Raw genomic sequence first — 9,161 nt, 5'->3', positions numbered from 1 at the left:
GAATTTGGCCCAATTATCCAGGTTGCTTTTGATAAAGCACCCTGATTTTTGGAGTTGTGTTGTGAAAACTGACACAATTTTGGGGGTTGTTTGATCTAAAACCAACCCTGTTTTGGGAAAAATAACCAACATTTTAAAAAAGGGGTTGTTTCACATTAAGCAACTAAGAAATTTGGGTCAAATGGACCCTCGTATAGTCTCGAACCATTTCATACCCAAATCAGGTTATTTTTGAACCAACCCTTTGATTGTTTGACTTTTGTAGTGACAGTATGTTCGATGGGTGATACCACTGACTTTTCAAATTCTGCACCTTTAAAATAATAAATAATAATAATAAAGTCCAAGATGGCGCCGGAATAGGCAGCCGTCAGCAAGAGCACTTATAAGCCTTGCTTTTTTTGTTGTTTTTGTGTCTTCTTTTGTCACTTTGAGTTGTTGTGCGTCACGAGGAATGATTGTGGATTGTTTTTCAGCATTTTTGGCCACAGCATGCATTAAGGAGGAGACTCTGCTGAGCGGTTGCGACTTTTCGGAAGCACGAATATGTCAGCATTGTTTTTGATTGGGAGGAATGTCTCTGCCATTTCACTCTCATTGCTGGACAGCTCTGGGGCGGTTGTTCTTTTTTTGCACCTGTAATGGGCAGCATTTTCACAGTGTCAATTGTTCAGCGGAAAGGTCGGTGCTGTTGGACAGTCTGCGGCTGGAAGGATGCATGGCTTCAGGAGCCCGCAATGAGAAGAAAGGAGGGTCAGCGCAGAGCGCCGATGCGGATGTGGAACAGTCGCAGTTTGGAATTGAAGCGGATTTACGTGGGACAGGAGATGTTAGACCTCTCTTTTAGTCAATGAATGCTACAGCTTTGTGTTTTGCATTTTATTTTTCAGCTTTCCTTTTCTCTTACTTTCATCACTGCTGCTGTAAAATGTTAATGTATACCCCGCGAGACTAATAAAGGCTCATCCTATCCAATCCAATTTTGCTCAAAGAGAGGGCCAGTTTCATTCAAAACCCCATTTGTTGGCATTGGGTCAAATCTTTGATCCAATTTGGGTTATTTTTGACCCAGCAGTGTCATAGGTTGAAACAAAGGTTGCTTCTTTTTCCTGTTGGTCTTAAAAAGTGTTTTGTAACCACAGCCAATAAGCTATTTATTGGTCAGAATAATGTGAAGGAATACTGGAATACATCACAAATAGGGAAATGAATAACTGATTAGGCTGCTCAGGCACTGTAACATGAAGAACACAAAGACAGAAAGAAAATCCGGGCCACTCATTTGTGTGTACTGATCCATTTCTTGCGTGTTTAATTTTTAAAAATGTAAATAATGCATTGTTGCTAGTTCCAGAGTGTGACATAATTGCAAGATGGTCTCCACGCCGCACCCATTACACTCGTTTATCCATGTACCAATTGCTTTTAATCTTCTATCAATGCCTGTTTTGCGTAATGTCTTTCCATTAAGCCCGAGATGCACACACATTACATTACACCAGCGTCATTTCAACAGCGTGCGTGTGCGCCGTTATACACCAGACACTCCATCGATTCACAGAAGAAAAAGGGCCAAGGATGGAATCATTTTAAAAAAAGAACACTTGTAATATGACCTGCTAATGAATCTTAACTTATCATTTCATATTTCATCTTCGTGTCATCTCCCTGAGCTTTCACCATGGGATCCTTGTATTAACTACACCGTCAACTTGAATCTCATCGGGCCACTTGAGGGCTACACCAAAATGACCCTCAAAACGACACCAACAAACGTTTAATCTCAGAGACGCCACAGAGACTGATGTGAAGAAAAAAAATCACATGAATAATAAATGGGTAGCGTTTTGTCGCTAATAGCCGGAGATGACAGCTGACACGAGTCACATCGCACAACACAAGCATAATAAGCGGAACGGCCTTTGCGTCACACGCTGGGGATTTAACGCTAACCTATTGAGCCTGAAAATGTAAGAGTATTTCACATCTGTGTGAATTGTTCTGCTCTTATAAAATGGAAATCAGGTGACAAATAACGCAGAACTAGCAGCATGAACAGGCCTAGTAGTGAAAGTGAATACCTGAACAGCTACTGTGACCATGGTGCAAGAATCGAAATAAGACATTTTTCATTTCACATTATACACCTAATGGCGAAACTGAGAATCATATATTCAAGTGAAGTTTTTCCAATGACTGAGCCCCAGGTACAATCCCAACAATGCTTAGTTTGCTTAGATGTATGTACATTACAGTGCTACTGTCGCCGCACAAGCTAGTTAGCAACAAGCTTTACCTGCTACTAGTGTAGTTAAACTCTGTGGAGTCGCTCTGAAATCTGCAATCATTGCCTAAATGGTGGCAAATATGCTAAATAAAATAAGAACTTCTTGAAGCGAAGTCGATTAGTAAGTAACAGAAGTGGGAGGGTCCATGCTAACTGCTAAACTAATCGAACATAGATGTGATCGCGAATAACAAGTCATCGAGTATATGTTTATGGAAGACTGTAACCAAAGCAAAAGCATATCTAATGTTTAACAACAAAATAGCAGGCAATCTCAGAGGAAATAAAATGATGCACACAATAATGAATCATGCTATGTATACACATATAAACAGAAAATGATTTGTGTTACATTCCGGCGTACATCAATTGCGATGAATAGCAGAGAAGCTTAAAAGTACATGAATAATGCTGTTGAATATTTAAAATATCAGTAATGTTATTGTTTTTATTCTTCACAACACAGCCTGAGTTTTGTTTTTTCTTACGGGATTTGCGTCATAAATCACATGAAAATTTAGATTGCAGTAGAGCTCTTTTTTTGTAGCTTTATCAAAGGACCCTATGATCCATTTAGAAACCTATTTCAACACAATCTTCTATTTGTGTTTGAAATAGCCTCTCTGAACATGTTTCTAAACTAGAAAATACAGTTAGCTACGATTCATAACGTCAATTTAATAAAAATAATGTTTTCTATCATTGTCTGAGACAAGCACACACTCATGGTTGACAAGCAAGTAGCTTTTTATAAAAAAGCTACTTAAATCTCACAATGACTGTTTCTCTCTCTTTTAGTCTTTACCTGTTACATGAGTTCTCACATCTCACACTTTTCTCCAAATTGAGTGCGAGTGACTCATCTGAAGTTTGCGTGGAAATCCATCTGACAAAATCTCTCTCTGGTTTGCGCCGATCTGCGGGAGGAGCCAGAAAGGAGACAGACAAAATCGTCAAGTCCAATCTGTGTTTGTCGACGTTAAGCGGTGGAGACGAGGTGATGCCAACCATGAGCCGGAGAGTCTTTGCTTGGATGTCTCTTCATCTGCCGGCTGGATCAAACCGTGTTAGCTCAGGGGGTAGCTAGGAAGATTTGCCGTCAAAGATGGAATCCTTGTGTTTACAGGACAAACACCTTTGGGAACATTGCACGCAAAATTCGTCACTCGGCTTTAGGATAGATAACAGGTGGTCCTGACGTGCACCAAACTTTAGTCAAACATTCCACATGACGGGGCAAGTTTGTGAAGAAGAAACTAAACAGCATAACACTGCTTATACAATCGCGTGTGCATGTACATTTTGGTCTGGTTTAAAAAACGTCAGATGTGAAAATAATAGATTTTTACAGCTCTACCTGTAAACTTAAATTACTTTTTAAGTACATCGCCAAATGTCACAGTAAAGTTGAAAATAAGTGTGAAATAAAGATTTGCCATTTACACAGCATCAATATTTGAACAGCAAATACTGCCGGTAAATCGTACGGCTTACCCCCACACAGTTATTTTGATTGTTCACTAAAAGCAAGTGAGTCAGCAACCCCGAAGCGACATTATTACATCAAATTGTGTCTGTCTGGCTGAATATTCGTCACCCGACGAGTGACTGCACGATGTCCCAATTGTTTTCTTTCACGTGTATTAATATAATAGCCTTGAGAGGAAAGCGTATCCAACCAGCATGTGCTTATGATGATAAAAGCTTGTGCCACATTGCGGCATGATGTAAAGCCGCTGCAATCAGATTTGGCCGACAGCGTCACGATGACAATTACAAGCCGCCGTGGAAGAGACTTCCCGCAGTCCATTTCCTGATGAAGACGTACGTCGGCGTGGCGAGCGGTCACCGTTGTTTATGAGCGGTGTCATCACGCCCGACAGCCTTCCCGATGAATGATTTACACACATATGAAAGCTGGAGGTTAGAGGACTTGCATTGGTCGTCGCCTCCGCCAACGTCCTTGGTGGCCGACGCCGCGCCAACATCTGCATGGGATGGGCTCCAGACACGTCCATCATCCGCTCAAAACGATGCAGCGCATCCAGATGGCCGGCGGACTCTGGCCGGTCACTTTTTATCGTGGCTGTAAGTTTATTCAGAAAATACAAGGAGGCCTTTTATAAAATGGAGTTTGACAAGGTGGATGACAGGGAAGCATTAGAGGAGTCTAAGTTGTCATCAAGTCATGTCATTCTATCCCCTGGGCAGTAGACCGTGGTCATGATTATGTCTTATTATAATTTTCTACAGTCCGTGACAAACATGCAGTGGCGGACCGCCAAGGCCTGAAAAAGCCTTCTCTGCTGGCCTAAAAATATCTTAATGACAGACTAATGTGAATTATATTTTGTCCATGAATTGTTATGAAATAATTCCAAATTGTCTTTCAGCTTCCTTTCATTGCTTTGCCCCTGTTGTGCTGCTTCCAGATGTGTTTTCATATTTAAGCATTTAACCAATCACAGTTCAGCCACTATTTGTTACCAAGGTCAGAAATCTACCTGGACGCCTTCACAATCAGTTCTGCAGGCCCTGTCGCATCAAATGTGTTAATCAAACTGTTGCTTTAACCAATGTCTGTTGCTTTAAGCAATCAGATTTCTTGTAGGTGATGCGCAGGGCCTGCTTGCAGGCCTGGGTAACGTCAGAGTTTTCGCAGATTGGCTAGTCACCAGTCAATCATAGTATCACTAGCTGCTGGTGACAAGAACATACTAGCCAGAGCTAGCACACTGTATATTTAGCAAACTGCATTAGCAAATACATCATTTAATTGCGTTTTTTTTCAACCGCAATAGTGCAGATTTACTGTTAAAGCCATTTTCAAGACATACTTTTCAAGAAAAAATGGGCAGGTTGGACATCTCAGAATAGGTCAGAAAATAGCAAATAATATTGCAATTTTATGAGGTTATTACTGATGCTTCGCTATCCTGTCGTTCAATTTTATTTGCGGTGTAAAAGAGCTACTTCTGACCCCATATCACGAATCCACACGTTCATGGTAAAAACTCGTTTAGTTTAATGACAGTATTTCTGTCTTCACAAGTTATTCCCTGGCTAACGGGGCCCGCCAGGAAATCACACCACAATTTTCGCAGTCGGAGCTGTGGATTGATAGAGACGTAGCACTACTGAAGGCCCAGGGGTAATACGCACGACCCGCCACTGAAACAGGGAATCCCCAACACAAGTGGAGCACATCCAGTAGGAGAATGGTGAACTTTTGTCCCTTTGGAGCCACCATAGTTTTTCACTGATCTGTACTCCGGAATGAAAATGGACAATTATTGGACAATTAATGGACAATAACTGCTTATAGGCGGTCTCAACAAGTTAAGTACAGTGAGACCTCAACTTACGACCATCTTATATTATGAACTTTTCATCTTACGAACGTCAAATTTATGAAAATTAAAACTTATAATAAGCACTATTTTCATAATACACACCCACCACGGCTGGTCCATCAAGCACACGACCTTCGGATCTGGCGGAGTGATCTTCGGCGGAAACACTCGTATTCAGCCCAAGAAGGCACAAAGTCACTCAGAAGAAGGAGTTAATTGAAAAACACAAACGAGGTGTGCGTTTGTATGATTTAGGGGCCGAGCACGGCTATGCTAAGTCAACCATTGCTCCCATTCTCCGGAACAGAAAAGCCATCAAAGGTGCGTCTGTTGCAAAAGGTGTTTCCGTGCTCTCAAAGCGACGGTCTCGGGCAATCGAAGAAGTTGATAAACTTCTGTTAATTTGGATTAACGAAAAGCAGCTATCCGGCGACCGCGTGAGTAAAGCTATTTTATGCAAGAAAGCACGGCTAATTCACGGCGATATCGCCATGCGCCAACCTGGAAGTTCGGCGCTTATTCAGGATTTTAAAGCCAGTAACAGAACATCTGAGGAGGAGATGGCTGCAGCATCAAGTGAGCTCATAAAGGCAATGTTGGCAAAGTGGAATGATGTGCAGGCTTTTACCAAACAGTTCCATTCAGAAAAGACTGTGGCTATGACAATCATCAACATGATGAACAATAATGTGATGCCTCAGCTTCGTAAGACCTTACAAGTCAGAAAGCAACAGGTGTCAATTAAGAGGTTTTTAATGAGCAAAAATGATGAGGAGTCTCCAAAGAAAAAAGAAGAGAAGCCACACCAGAGGTTAAGTTATCAACAGTCCTTATGGAAGGTGACTCTCCTTCCATAAGCCATCAACGACCATCAAAAAGGTATATAAAACATTATTTACAGCACAGTTTATTTCTTTAATTACAGTCCTCAGGTAATGTGCATCTCTTTCCAAACAGCAATTCCCTTTGAACTTTGACCTCCAACACCATTCCATCAAGCAATCAATGACCATCATAAAGGGAAATAAAACGACTTTATTTTATAGCACAGTTTATTTCTTTAATTACAGTCCTTGTTGAATGTGACTCTTTCCAAACAGCAATTCCCTTTGACCTCGGACCTCCAACGCCATTCCATCAAGCCATCAATGACCATCACAAATGTAAATAAAGTGACTTTATGATACAATGCAGTGTATTTCTTTCATTACAATACAATAGCACATTTATTATACGTAGAATAAGGTATGTTGTGTGTAGTTTTAAGGCTTATTTAGTTGAAAAGTATATTTTATAGAAACCCGGGAACGGATTATTCCCATTTTAATGGTTTCCTACGGGAATTTTTTTTCGAGATACACACTTTTCACCTCTGTCTGGGAACCAATTAAGTTCGTAAGTTGAGGTCTCACTGTATTCAATTTGGAATCAGTTTCACTGATGGACAATGGAAGTCCGCCATTTGTGTTTGAGGCAGCCATTTTGTGGGCTTCCTCAAAAGAGCTGAAATTGTCAGCAGTTGCCTTTTTTTCTTTTTTTGTATATGCCGTCTAATGAGAGCTGAGCAAGGGGACAAACGCTTGATATATCATTTTGAGAATTCAACATGAAAAGGTTGCCAGCAGTTTGATTTAATTCCATTTTATCCTGACACTAGCCACTTTTTAAAAGGTGATGTAACACAGGGCCGATGTGATTAAACACATCAGGCACAAAGATTTCTGCCAAAACATCAGAAAAATAAAAAATCTCCGCGTGAGCTGCGATAAAAGGACGACCAGTTGAGATGATTGTCTTGTTTCTTGTCGTTAAAAATAAAACTAATCATGCATGTTAATTATTGCGTCCCAGACAGGGGTTGATTCAGCTCTCAAACGCAAACCTGCAGCCAAAGCAGGTCAATGTCATTTTTAATCAAAATCTTTGCTTTTACCATGTTTTTTTAAAACTGGGAACAATTAGGCATAGAACTTGACCCGACATAAGCAGAGCGCCGGAATTATTAGGCAATTAGCTCTTATAATAGATGATATATTCGACTGCGGGTTCTTTGGACGTCTACGTTCAGACACTTTCATTTCATTTTTTTCTGTCAAATGACACATTTTCTGTGCTCTTGCGGAGAGAAGATAAGGCCAAGCAGTAAGGCTGAGAGTCTCGTGAATTGATGGAGCGAGGACGTCGGTCGCTTTTCATTCACAACGTGGCAGGAATTGATAAAAAAAAAAAGACTCCGGGTGACCTTCAGGGGGCTGCTCTTGTTTTGTTCACTGTCTTTTGGAGGAGGGAATGTATTTAAATTGACATATGAGTGTTACATGTGAGGTGGGGGTTATTTTTCTCCCCCCAAATTTTTAAAAATTAATTTTGTAACTCGCATTGCTTATTTGATTCACAACAGCCTCCGCAAAATCACTTCACTTATTAATGTCAGTGATTAACTCATTCACTGCCAGACGTGAAAAAATATGTTCAGTCCAGGGTTTTTGAACTCAAATTCCAGGACCCACAGAATATTGAGTTTTAGGACTACATAAACATTCATTTCAGCGTAAGAAACCTTAGACTCTTTTCTTTCATCAGAAAAAAAAATCCTAAATTATATCAGTCTGGAGTTATTTAAGCTTGAAATGAGGGCAGCTGTTCAAAATACAACGCAGTACATACATATTGGTTTATATAGGTCTTTAACAACATCTGAAGTTGGAACAAAGCGCTAACATTGACAAAAAGCAAATGCTGCCCCCCGGTGGAAGGGAAAAACATTGCCAGACGTCTGGCCAGTGCTTTATTGGCACCCCAGCAAGAAAAAAACAAAACCCGAACAAATGTGGGAATGGCGCTCTACGTCATATTTTCAAGTACCGAATAAATTCGGGGAATGAGTTAAACATTGTTTTACAATTGTATTTCACCAAACACACTACATGTACCGTTTTAAAAGTGATATTCCTTTGCTATTACTTCTTAAGGTGAACAAAAAATAATTTCCAAGTGATAAAATCGTTTTCCCGCATTGCAGCTTCTCATTGAGGCATAGCCAGTGTATGCGATGACAAAGCCACAATATAAGAGTTTTAATCAAAACTACATTTTCTGTCACAGCTGGGCGATAGATGAGATATAAAAAAACCAGCAGCAGAATCGTTATCTGGAGAAACTTGACCTGCATCTGGCGCTTATCGCACCGGAGCAACCCGTAACGTATTTCTTGTCTAGGTGGACGTGTCACTCTTTTTCACATCTGGAAGGGTGCTTTCCATGAACAACACGCAACAGGCTTGGAAAAGCCACACCATCATTGTTCTCGTTTCGGTTGTCGGGTAAGTTTATCGCTACTTTTCAATATTTTTTAATTGATTAGACAATATCCAAGTGGTCACATATCAAACGATTCACAAGGTTTGTATTTTGTGCACACATTTTCTGTGTTAGCAATTCAAAACTCATTCACCGTCATTTATGAATTTATTCTGGAATTGACGTAGAGCGCCATTCCCAAATTTGTTCGGGTTTTGTTT

At 40.5% G+C, this 9,161-nt stretch overlaps 1 long non-coding RNA gene across 1 annotated transcript in view; it reads right to left on the bottom strand.

Annotated features, from left to right (window-relative positions):
* Positions 1–1,103: 1,103 nt before the first annotated feature.
* LOC148885587 (uncharacterized) overlaps positions 1,104–9,161 on the bottom strand; it is a 211,235-nt gene continuing 203,177 nt past the window's right edge. Inside the window, exons 7-8 of the long non-coding RNA XR_016118099.1 lie at positions 3,296–4,373; positions 1,104–3,204 (exon numbers count right to left, since the gene is read on the bottom strand). This is a non-coding gene — a long non-coding RNA (uncharacterized LOC148885587). The remainder of the gene's footprint in view (positions 3,205–3,295; positions 4,374–9,161) is intronic.

Source organism: Hippocampus bargibanti, linkage group LG17, assembly GCF_051943395.1.
Source record: "Hippocampus bargibanti isolate YZ-2025 linkage group LG17, ASM5194339v1, whole genome shotgun sequence".
Taxonomy (NCBI): domain Eukaryota; kingdom Metazoa; phylum Chordata; class Actinopteri; order Syngnathiformes; family Syngnathidae; genus Hippocampus; species Hippocampus bargibanti.
This window is presented reverse-complemented; position numbering and strand designations above follow the sequence as displayed.